This window comes from Mus caroli, chromosome 11, assembly GCF_900094665.2.
Source record: "Mus caroli chromosome 11, CAROLI_EIJ_v1.1, whole genome shotgun sequence".
Taxonomy (NCBI): Eukaryota; Metazoa; Chordata; class Mammalia; order Rodentia; family Muridae; genus Mus; species Mus caroli.
In genome coordinates, this window is record NC_034580.1 from 24,645,533 (window position 1) to 24,658,917 (window position 13,385).

Below are 13,385 nucleotides of genomic sequence, written 5' to 3' on the forward strand. Positions count from 1 at the left end.
CTTTTTGGATAGCATTGGAAATGTAATTGAGGAAAATACCTAATTAAAAAAAATAATTAAAAAAAAAACTAGTAAGGATCTCTCAGTTGTATAGTTAAACATAAATGACCTCAACTCACCACTAAATTCAATCTGGTTGATTTAATTAAAAACTAAACCCAGCTCTCAGTTGTCTTCAAGAAACACATCTCACTAGTGCTAAAATTCAAAAGATAGAAAGCAATTTGTCAAATGAACCAAAGCTGAAAATAAGCTCATGTTTTCTAATAGCTGACAGACTGCAAATAAATAAATAAATAAATAAATAAATAAATAAATAAATAAACAAACAAACAGACTAAGGACATCTATGTCACTGCCTCAGGGAACATCATAAAAGAAGAGGCAGAAAGTAAGAACCCAAAGATGAAGAGATGTACAACAAGGAGAGGTCTTCTGGACATGTCATGGTCAGTACACTCACAAAGATAACACAACTGTGCTCACCTCCACAAAACCTGCACAAGCTTGGGTCTGTTAATACTTTATCATGAATGAGAAAAGGTCCAGGAGGTCCTCCCTGAAGGTCTATCAGTAGTTAATGGTTACTGGGAAAAAGGGAGTCATTTTCTTGAGTAATGTAGCCACTGTTAATTGCTCATGCTCCAGTAAATAATTACACACTCATGCTCATTCAAGCAACCTTAATTAAATTCAATGAGTCACAAATTAATAGACATGAATTAGAAGAGAAATTTGTTCTGGAGAACAGGGGTTTCAGAAGGAATGGGAAGAAGATTTTTTTTTAAAAAGAAAGCATAGAGGGGTGAGTGTGATTAAAAAAATATTACATATATGTAAGAGACTGTCAAGTAATAAAGTTTAATAATAAAAAGGAGGCTACACACACTTTCATCCCTAGATATGTCATCTAGGCTAAAAATCAGCAAACATCAGTGTAAATATAAGGACTTAGTATACACAGACGATTCCATTCAACAAATACATAATACACGTTATCCTCAAAAACTTATCTTCTCTAAAATAGATCAAGCTTTCGGCCACAAATCAAGTCTTACCAAATAAATATTTCAAATAATTACTGTATCATAGTGAAATAAAATTTGAAATAAATAACAAAAACATTAAGGAAGCCAGCAAATACTTAGAGTCTATAAAATGGGTGAAAGCAAAATATTTACTGTACAAGCAAGAGGACATGAGTTTGGGTCCCCCAAACCAATATAAAAATGCAGGTGCATAGCACAAAATATGTATTCTAATGCAAAATACCCAGAAGTTCACAGGCCATCTTGCTCCCAGTCTTTCTGGCATACAAAGCAGAGATCAACAGCGATCATCTTCAAACAAGATGAAAAGTGAGGACTACAGTTCAAAACCACACTTTGACCTCCAACTTGTGATATGGCACACACAGACACAGAAACATACACACATAGGCACATATACACACACACTACTGATGCACAAAAATAGCTAGGAGCTAAGGAGATCTTTTATGTCTCAGTGGGTAAAGTACTTGCTGCTTAAATATGCAGACTTGAATTTGGATCTCCAGAACCCACATAAAAATTGTAGTCCGGTGTAATCTGTGCCTGTAAGCACATTACTTGAAGGACAAAGACTGATACTCAATGGCCAGCTAGTCTAGCTGAAATGATGAATTTCATGTTCATGAAAGAACTATGTCTCAAAATAAAAAATGGAAAGTAAGAAAGACACCAGATGTCAACCTCTGGCCTGCACACCTGCACACATGTGAACACACACACACACACACACACACACACACACACACACACACATGGCCTGCACACCTGCACACATGTGAACACACACACACACACACACACACACACACACACACACACATGGCCTGCACACCTGCACACATGTGAACACACACACACACACACACACACACACACAAGATCTCAAATGAATAATCTAATGATGTACCTCCAGGTCCTAGAGAAAGAAGAACAAAAACAAAAACCCAAAACCAGTAGACAGATAGATTCTAAAAATCCTGGCAAAAATTAGTGAGATGAAGACTAAAGCAAGAATACATAGAATCAATCAGTTGCCTCTTCAAAAATAAATAAATAGATAAATAAATAAATAGATAAATAAATAAATAAACAAAGATTTACAAACCTATACCCAACCCAGAAAGAGACAGAGGCAGAGAGAACTCAAAGTCATAAAAATTGGAGATAAAAGGGAGAGTTACCCCAGATTCCAGTGAAGTCCTGTAAACTGTTAGGTAATATTTTGAAAACATATTTTTTAAAAAATGGAAAATCTAAAATAAATTGATAGTTTTACAGATACCAATGACCTATCAAAATTAAATTAAGAGGCTATAAATAATTTATAACAACAATCATTGAGATCAAAGTAGTCATTATATTGTGAGGGCTTTGTTGTATTGGCCCTGTTTTGTTTCTTTTCAAAAAAAATACAGGGCTAACACCTTTTTGGGTTTGGGGGGTTTTTTGTTTTGGTTTGGTTTGGTTTTTTTGACATTTTAAAATATTTCATCAACTAAACCCACCCAGACTGCTATTATATCCCATGTCTCAATGTTCTAAGCAACCACAAACACAGTCTCTGGCATTATGGATTTTCCTACTTTGCACATTTCTTTTTATTCCTTCAATTTTAATTAGATATTTTCTTCATTTACATTTCAAATGCTATTCCAAAAGTCCCCTATGCCCTCCCCCCGCCCTGCTCCCCAACCCACCCATTCCTGCTTCCTGGCCCTGGCATTCCCCTGTACAGGGGCCTATGATCTTCACAAGACCAAGGGCCTCTCCTCTCATTGATGGCCGACTAGGCCATCCTCTGCTACATATGCAACTAGAGACACAGCTCTGGTGGGTACTAGTTAGATCATATTGTTGATCCTTCTATAGGGTTGCAGACCCCTTTATCTCCTTGGATACTGTCTTATTCAGGGTTTCTATTCCTGCATAAACATCATGACCAAGAAGCAATTGGGGAGGAAAGGGTTTATTTGGCTTACACTTCCACATTGTTGTTCATCACTGAAGGAAGTCAGGACTGGAACTCAAGCAGGTCAGAAAGCAGAAGCTGATGCAGAAGCCATGGAGGGATGTTCTTTACTGGCTTGCTTCCCCTGGCTTGCTCAGCCTGCTCTCTTATATAACTCAAGACTACCAGCCCAGGGATGGTCCCACCCACAAGGGGACCTCCCCCCTTGATCACTAATGCCTTACAGCTGGATCTCATGGAGGCATTTCCCCAACTGAAGCTCCTTTCTCTGTGATAACTCCAGCCTGTGTCAAGTTGACACACAAAACCAACCAGTACAGGTACTTTCTATAGATCCTTCATTAGGGGCCCTGTTTCCATCCAATAGATGACTGTGAACATCCACTTCTGTATTTGCCAGGCACTTGTATAGCCTCACAAGAGATAGCTATAACAGGGTCCTGTCAGCAAAATCTTGCTGGCATATGCAATGGTGTCTGGGTTTGGTGGTTGTATATGGGATGTATCCCCAGGTAGGGCAGTCTCTGGATGGTCCTTTCTTGTGTTTCAGCTCTGAACTTTGTCTCTGTGACTCCTTCCATGAGTATTTTGTTCCCCATTCTAAGAAGGAATGAAGTATCCACACCTTTAAAATTCTGTCTATAGTAGTTTTTGAATACTTACTGCTCACATCATTGAATCACTTTGGTAGGGTTGATTAGTCATACTATTTCATTGTCACTTCATTTTTCTCATACATACAGGACTATAATACTGAATCTATCAAACCACTGAGTTATAAGATATATACAGGAGAACACCTGGAAGAGAGATTCGTGCCTGCAATCACTCAAATATTAGCTGTTCTGGTTTCTTTTCCATTCCTGTGACTAGCATCACTAACAAATGCAACATGGGAGGAAACAGCTCATTTGGTTTGCCTTTCCAGTTCACAATCCATCACTGATGGAATTCAGATCAGTAACTCAGGTGGGAACAGTGGAAAAATGCTACTTGCTAGTTTTCTTTTGTTCATGTTCAGCCAGCTTGTTTATACAACCCAGGACCTCATGTCCAGGAAACAATACTACCTGTAGTGCACTGGGCCCTCCTTTATCCATTAACAATCAAGACAATTTCCCACAGACATGCCACAGACCAGCCGAATAGATATAATTTCCCAATTGAGGCTGTTTTTAGGCAATTCAAGACTCAGTCAAATTAATAGTTCATGCTATCTATGACACTATTGGTTGTAGTTTTTACTATTTTTATTAATAGCAGAAAAAGTATAAAGTGAAAGATTTCTTAATGTAAAAATGTTATGAAGTCACATCAAGAAAACAAGATCATCTTCTTAGGGTAGGGAGTACCAAATAATGCTGCCCATCTCTAGAATTCCACAACTATTCTCCACTTCCACTCATTCCAACTGCATTCACTTGGTCCCTTCTCTAGGCAGGCACCAGAGTATACTCATCCCTGTTACCCTAGAACACCTCTCATGGGGGGAGGGGGGTGTGGGCACTATACTACACCAATACCTTGACACACCCCAGAGACTCATCTGAAGCTCAGGAATCCTGCACCTGCCTTCTGCCAACCCATGACTTAGTCCTTTCTTGGTATGGATTCTAGACTTGCATCACCAATTCTGTTAGTACCCATGGCCTGAGGAAAGTCCTGAACATCTGCAGACTTCTGAATATTGATGTTGAGAACATATAACTCTAAAGATCTCTTCCTCAGACATAAAACCTCACTTAATCTAAACTGAACTGGCACTTTGTCTGAGACCCCAAATGGACAACATTGAATTTTTCAAAGACATAACCATAAGCCCAACTTCCCAATAAGTTGGGGTAACAAAAAACAAAGCTCCAAACACCCATTCAACAAAAGAAATAAAATATATACATACCATGAAATACTTCCAGTGATCTAACTGTAGATGCCTAGGATCCATCACAAATATACAAACACAAAGAACCTAAACAATAAGTCACCACCAAAACTTAGTACTTCCCTAATAACATCTTGTAAGAAAAAGTAACTTAGATGACATATAAGATCATAGTAATAAACATGATCCAAGATACATAGAAACTGAAATCACATCCTGTGTTCTATCTAACCACTTCAGATTAAAGTTGGATATCAATAACAAAAGAAAAGGCAGACAAAACAGAAATTCATGGAAATTAAATAACACAGACCTAGACTGAGTGAAGAAAGAAATTAAGAAGGAATATTTCAAAATCCTAGATCGGATGAAAATGAGAATATAACATACCAAGATCTATAGTACACAGTGAGCATACACGTAAAGAGGAAGTTTGCAGCCTTATGAGCATTCATCAAAAAATTGGAGAGATCTCAAATTCATAATCTAGTTATGCATCTGATGGCCATGGAAAAATAAGAGTAATCACCACCCTAAAGGAGTAAATGGAAAGAAATAATCAAAATCAGGCTAAAATGAATAAAATCAATACAAAAACAATATTTAAAAAGTTAATGAAGCAAAGAGTTAGAGCTTTGAAATTAATAACATGATTGGCAAACTTTTCACCAAACTAACCAAAGAAAGAGATGATGTAAATTAAATTAATAATGATAGAAAAGAAAGAAGAGTACAACAGACACTGAGGAAATTTCAGATAATCAAAAATCTACAGTAGATCTTGGGCATGAACTCAGTGGAGGGTCCCAAGGTCCCCAGAGAACTCTCCACACTGCAGGCACCCTGGAACACCCGAGATCTTGAGATCAGTGATGAGTGGAACACAACATCTGTTCTAAAAAACCCAGAGAGTCTTGTGCAAGCAGGAACAGGGACAAAGGAAACCGCCCAACCAGCAGCTGGGATTTGTTCCCATTGGCGACAGCACTGTGCCATCTTGGGCACAAAATCAGTGGAGGGTCCCAAGGTCCCCAGAGGACTCTCCATGCTGAAGACGCCCTAGCACACCCAGGATCTTCAGATCACTGGTGAGTAGAACACAACATCTGTTCCAAAAACCCCGGAGGGTCTTGTGCCAGAAAAAACAGGGACAAAGGAAACCTTCCCAACCAGCAGCTGGGGTTCTCCAGGTCGCATCAGCCCCACACCATATTGGGCACGAACTGGGCAGGCCCTAGCACACCCAGGATCTTGGGATCACTTAGACCAGTCTACACAGGAGAGCATGTGGGCGGCAGAAACAACAGAGCTTATTGGGCAGGGTCTCTTGTGGCCTTCATCCTCAGACAGGAGGGAGAGCTGAGACCCAGACCCCTGGGCACCTTCTCCACCAGAGGAGAGTCAGCCTTCAGGGAGGGGTCTGACCCCAGGACTCAGGTGGTAGATCTGAGCTCCAGACTTCTGTGCACCTTCCCTGCAAGAGGAGAGCTTGCCTGCAGAGAGTGCTCTGACCACTGGGACTCAGGAGAGAGTTGGACTCCCAGGAGTGCTGACAGAAGCTAAAGAATCATAGGAGGAACAAGCTCCAGCTAGAATATCTAACACGTGGGAGTACAAGTTGATGAAAGGCAAACATAAGAATCTTGCTAAGAGAAACCAAGACCACTCGGCATCATCAGAACCCAGTACACCCAACATAGCGAGTCCTGGATACCCCAACACACTCGAAAAACAAGATTCAGATTTAAAATCATATCTCATGATGCTAGTAGAGGATTTTAAGAAAGGCATTAATGACTCATTTAAAGAAATATAGGAAAACACTGCTAAACAGGCAGAAGTCCTTAAAGAATTACAGGAAATCATTGCTAAACAGATAGAAGTCCTTAAAGAGGAAACACAAAAATCCCTTAATGAATTATAGGAAAGCACAACCAAACAGGTGATGGAATTGAAGAAAACCATCCAAGATCTAAAAATGGAAGTAGAAACAATGACAAAAACCCAAGGGGAGACAACTCTGGAGATAGAAACCCTAGGGAAGAAATCAGGAACCATAGATGTGAGCATCGGCAACAGAATACAAGTGATAGAAGAGAGAATCTCAGGTGCAGAGATTCCATAGAAAACATGGACACTACAATTAAAGAAAATGCAAAAAGTTCCTAACCCAAAACATCCAGGAAATCTGGGACACAATGAGAAGACCAAACCTAAGGATAATAGGTATAGATGAGAATGAAGATTTTCAACTTAAAGGGCCAGTAAATATCTTCAACAAAATTATGGAAGAAAACTTCTCTAATCTAAAGAAAGAGGTGCCCATGAACAAGAAGACTACAGAACTCCAAAGAGACTGGGCCAGAAAAGAAATTCCTCCCGACACATAATAATCAGAATAACAAATGCACTAAATAAAGATAGAATATTAAAAGCAGTAAGAGAAAAAGGTCAAGTTACATATAAAGGCAGACCTATTAGAATTACACTAGACTTCCCACCAGAGACTATGAAAGCCTGAAGAATCTGGACAGATGTTATTCAGACCCTAAGAGAACACAAATGCCAGCTCGGGCTACTATACCCAACAAAACTCTCAATTACCATAGATGGAGAAACCAAAGTATTCCATGACAAAACCAAGTTCACACAATATCTTTCCACGAATCCAGCCCTTCAAAGGATAATAAAGGGAAAACACCAACACAAGGGCAGAAATTACACCCTAGAAAAAGCAAGAAAATAACCCTTCAACAAACCTAAAAGAAGACAGCCATAAGAACAGAATCCCAAAAGATGGCCTAGTAGGCCATCACTGGAAAGAGAGGCCCATTGGACACACAAACTTTATATGCCCCAGTACAGGGCAACGCCAGGGCCAAAAAGTGGGAATGGGTGGGTAGGGGAGTGGGGGGAGAGGGTATGGGGGACTTTTGGGATAGCATTGGAAATGTAATTGAGGAAAATACGTAATTAAAAAAAAAAAAAGAACAGAATCCCAACTCTAACACCAAAAATAACAGGAAGCAACAATTACTTTTCCATAATATCTCTTAATATCAATGGATTCAATTACCAAATAAAAAGACATAGACTAACAGACTGGCTACACAAACAGGACCCAACATTTTGCTGCTTACAGGAAGCCCACCTCAGGGAAAAAGACAGACACTACCTCAGAGTGAAAGCCTGGAAAACAATTTTCCAAGCAAATGGTCCTAAGAAACAAGCTAGAGTAGCTATTAAAATAGCGAGTAAAATCGACTTCCAGCCCAAAGTTGTCAAAAAAGACAAGGAGGGGCACTTCATACACATCAAAGGTAAAATGTTCCAGGATGAACTCTCAATTCTGAAAATGCTCCAAATGCAAGGACATCCACATTCATTAAATAAACTATAGTAAAGCTCAAAGCACACATTGCACTTCACACAATAATAGTGGGAAATTTCAACACCCCACTCTGGACAGATCCTGAAAACAGAAACTAAACAAAGACACACTAAACTAACAGAAGTTATGAAACAAATGGATTTAACAGATATCTACAGAACATTTTATCCTAAAAAATAGGGATATACCTTCTTCTCAGAACCTCATGATACCTTCTCCAAAACTGACCATATAATTGGTCACAAAAAAGGCCTCAACAGATACAAAAATATTGAAATTGTCCCATGAATCCTATCAGATCACCACGAACTAAGGCTGATCTTCAATAACAACATAAATAATAGAAACCCAACATTAACATGGAAGCTGAATAACACTCTACTCAATGATACCTTAGTCAAAGAAGAAATAAAGAAAGAAATTAAAGACATTGGAGAGTTTAATGAAAATGAAGCCACAGCATACCCAAACTTATGGAACACAATGAAAGCAGTCCTAAGAGGAAAACTCATAGCTCTGAGTGCCTCCAAAAAATATTAGAGAGAGCATACACTAGCAGCTTGACAGCACACCTAAAAGCTCTAGAACACAAGGAAGCAAATAAACCCAAGAGGAGTAGACAGCAGGAAATAATCAAAGTAACTCCACTATGTTCATAGCTGTCTTATTTATAATAGCCAGATGCTGGTAAGAACGCAGATGTCCCTCAACAGAGGAATGGATACAGAAAATGTGGTCCACTGACACAATGGAGTATTACTCAGCAATTAAAAACATGAATTCATGAAATTCTTAGGCAAATGGTTGGATCTGGAGGATGTCATCCTGAGTGAGGTAACCCAATCACAAAAGAACACACATAATATGCACTCACCGCTAAGTGGGTATTAGCCCACAAACTTAGAATACCCAAGATACAATTTGCAAAACACATGAAACTCAAGAAGAAGAAAGTCCAAAGTGTGGATTCTTCTCTCCTTCTTAGAATGGGGAACAAAATGCCCATTGAAGGCATTAGAGAGACAAAGTTCGGGGCTGAGATGGAAGGAAGGACCATCCAGAGACTGCCCCACTTGGGGATCTATCCCATATACAACCACCAAAACCAAACACCATTGCATATGCCAGAAAGTTTTTGCTGACAGGACCCTGATATAGCTATCTCTTGTGAGGCTATGCCAGTGTCTGGCAAATACAGAAGTGGGTGCTCAATCATCTATTGGATGAAACACAGGACCCCTAATGAAGGAGCTAGAGAAAGTACACAAGGAGCTAAAGGGGTCTGCAACCCTATAGGTGGAACAACAATATGAACTAACAAGTACTCCCCAGAGCTGTGTCTCTAGTTGCATATGTAGCAAAGGATGGCCTAGTTGGCCATCAATGGGAGGAGAGGCCCTTGGTCTTGCACAGATCATATGCCCCTGTACAGGGCAATGCCAGGGCCAGGAAGCAGGAGTAGGTAGATTGGAGAGCAGGGTGTGGTGAGGGTTTAGGGTGTTTTAGGGATAGCATTTGAAATGTAAATAAAGAAAATATCTATTAAAAAAGAAAAGAAAACAAAAAGAAAAAGAAAATCTACAGTAAGTGAGATGCTGTGGCATATGCCTTTAATTCTAACAGTTTGGAGGCAGGTGGATTTCTATGAGCTGAGGGCCAGCCTAGTTTACATAGCAAATTTCAGGTCACCCAAGGCTGCATAGTGAGATCCTGTCTCAGAACAAACAAAACCCAAAAATCCTATATTCTGGAAAATTGGAAAATCTAAGAGAAAAGGATAAATTCTTTTCAGATATATACAACATACATTAAACATATACAACATTAAAGCAAGATAAAGTTATTTAAACAGACCTATGACATTCAGTAAGATAAAAACAATAATTAATTTAAAATATCCCAACTAATGCCAAACATAGTGACTTACACTTTTAGTCCTAGCACTCAGAAGCAGAGGCAGGCAGATGTCTAAGTTCAAGTCCAGCCTGTTTCCAGTCAGACTTCCAGGACAGCCAGGGATATGTAGAGAATCCCTGTCTCATATACACTCACTCACACACACACACACACACACACACACACACACACACACACACTTTCTCTATAATCATGAACATTACAAGGGTGTCTGCTCTTTGACTCCTATTTAACACAGTACTCAAAAGTCTTAGCTAGAGCAATATGTATGATACATCAAGGAGATACAACTGAAAAGGAAGAAGTCTAAGCATCTTCTCTGCAGATTATGTAGTTGTATATGCAAAAGACCCTAAAAACTTCATAAGAAAACCACCAGAGCTGATAAACACATGAGATATGTTTGTTAATGGTCCAGCAGTGGTTCGGAGTCCTCTGCTTCCTCCTACTCAAGGAGTCCAGACACTGTTGTACACCTAGAGCAGGCTAAAAGGATGAAGCAGAGTCTGGAATTGTTAGGCCCTGCAGGATCCTGGTCCAACTGGGAGTTGTAGCTGCTTGTATTAAGAATGCTAATCACAGTCCCCCAAAACTGTTTGTAAGAGACACATAGACTCTGGGAACCTACCCCCAGTTGGTTCTGATTGGTAAATAAAGATGCTGGCAGCCACTGGTTGAGCAGGGCAGACAGAGGTGAGACTTGAGAATTTCCAGGGCTTGGGAGCAAGTGAGAGGAGGAGGGAGGACATAGGCCTGCCAGGAGAAAGAGAAGGAGAAGAGAAGAGAATCCAGGCCTAAGAGGAGGGGAGGACAGAGATCTCATTAAAGATGCTTAGACTTCTTCCTTTTCAGTTGTATCTCATTGCTAGCATGTGAAGGAGCCAGGAAAATGCGGCCCAGTTGGGCAGCCCTCTAGGTCCAGGAAAACCAAGGAAGAATGTAGAATTTAGTAAGTGATAACTCAGGATTATCAGTGGGAAGTGGATTAACAACATGGAGGTTAGGTAGTAGCCCAGCTATTGCGCCATTTAAGGCACAGCAAAATATAAAGGCTGTGTGTGTGACTTTCATTCAGAAACCCTGAACATTGGAGTGGGTAGCAAAATCACCCTCTGCCAAGATCTATTTAATTATTTAATTTTACGGAAGTGAGTATCAGGAAACCTGTAGAGAGAAGAGAGAAGACCTTTTCCGGGAATCTTTTAGACGAGGGCTTCTCCGACAGTCTTCAATGAAACATCTCTCTTAGATAGATGATCTTAGCTGTGGACATACCGTTGTTTAGGGCGGGTTCAAATGCCTACATTTTATTTGGGATGAATCAAGGCCTTAAATGGACTTTGAAGACTGAGAAGGAGTTTTCGGTGTAAATGAAAATCATTGGCTAGAGTTTAAAGTTCTGTGAATGCCTCATTTGTGTGGAGTAGTACTCTAGGAATCTCATGTGCTTGCTGGGTGAGAACTAATCAGGAATAGAGGAACAGAGGAAGTTTGTAGGTCTATAAAGGACTACTCAATTTTCCCCAGGTAGAAGATGCGGAGAGGATCTTCCCCAGACAAGGTAGGAGAATGAAAAGCCTTGCTGGTAAAGGGAGTCCTTCATTTTGCACCGAGCTCAAATGAGCTGTCGAGTCATGATAGACCTTGCCCATAATTAGCAGGCTTTTCCCACAAAAATATTCAACAAATAGGCAAGATACAAAATTAGCATAAAACAGTAATGTTCATGAGTACAAATGCAAACACACCAAGAAAGAATTTAAGGAAATAATTTGATTCACAATTGCCTCAAAACAAAACCTTGGAATAAATTTAACCAAAGACATTAGAATCTTGTACAATGAACAAGAAATTTCTTGAGAGAGAAATTGAAGATACCATAAAATGAAAATATTGCCCATGATCATGAATTCTGCAAATAAGTATCATGAAAATAGCTACCTATGAAAAAAATCTCCAGCTTCAAAACAATTCCCATCACAATTTCAATGTAATTCTTCACAGAAATTGAACAAAAAAATAGATTTTATATGGGAATACAATATAAGGCACCTAGGACAGCCAAATTAAATTTCAACAGCAACAAATGCTGAACAAAAAAATCACCCTCCCAGATTTCAAGTTATAACTTATTTTATGTTTTGTTACTGTATTACTAAATGGCATTAATAAAAATCAATCAATAAATAAAGTAGACTTACTGGTCAATGGAATAGAATTGAGGGTCCACATATAAACCCATGTCCCCATAGACACCTGATTTTTGACAAAGAAACCAAAAATATATATTGGAGAAGAAAAAAGCTTCTTTAATAAATGGTGCTGGATCAACCTGGATAACTGTAAATTAAAGAATGAAACTGGCCTTCCGGTCCCGCCAGCACCAGGGTAGCTTGGGCTCAGAGTCTCCTGACACCCGCAAGCTACCCACAAGATCTGCCACGGGATCTTAAGACCTCTGGTGAGTAGAACACAGCTGCTGCTCCAATCCAATCACACAAGACCTGAGACTGCATTAATTAGGGAAGCAGAAAACCCGGCCTGATCAGGGGCACAAGTCCCTTCAGGTCCACGCCAGCACAGGGGTACCTTGGGTGTGGAGTCTGAGGACACCCGTAAGGTATACACAGGACCCTCCATGGGATCTTAAGACCTCTGTGAGTGGATCACAACTTCTGCCAGGAGGCAGGTTCGAACACCAGATATCTGGGCACATTCCCTGCAAGAGGAGAGCCTACCTGCAGAGAGTACTCTGAACACTGAAACTCAGAAGAGAGCTAGTCTCCCATGTCTGCTGATAGAGGCTAACATAAACACCTGAAGAACAAGATCTAACCAGAGACAACTACAACAACTAACCCCAGAGATTACCAGATGGCGAAAGGCAAAAATAAGAATCTTACTAACAGAGACATCTTGGTTCTGGGACTCTGCTGAGAGTAGTCTGCACAGGTGAGAGTGTGCACTACAGAAGCTAACAACTTCTGGGACAGGCCAAAGAAACACAGCTTCTGGGAAATGTCCTGTTTTGGGACTTCATCTTCCGCCAGGAGGGAGGTCTGAACTCCAGATATCTGTGCAACTTCCCTGTAAGAGGAGAGCTTGCCTGCAGAGAGTGTTCTGACCACTGAAACTCAGAGGAGAGAACTAGTCTCCCAGATCTGCTGATAGAGG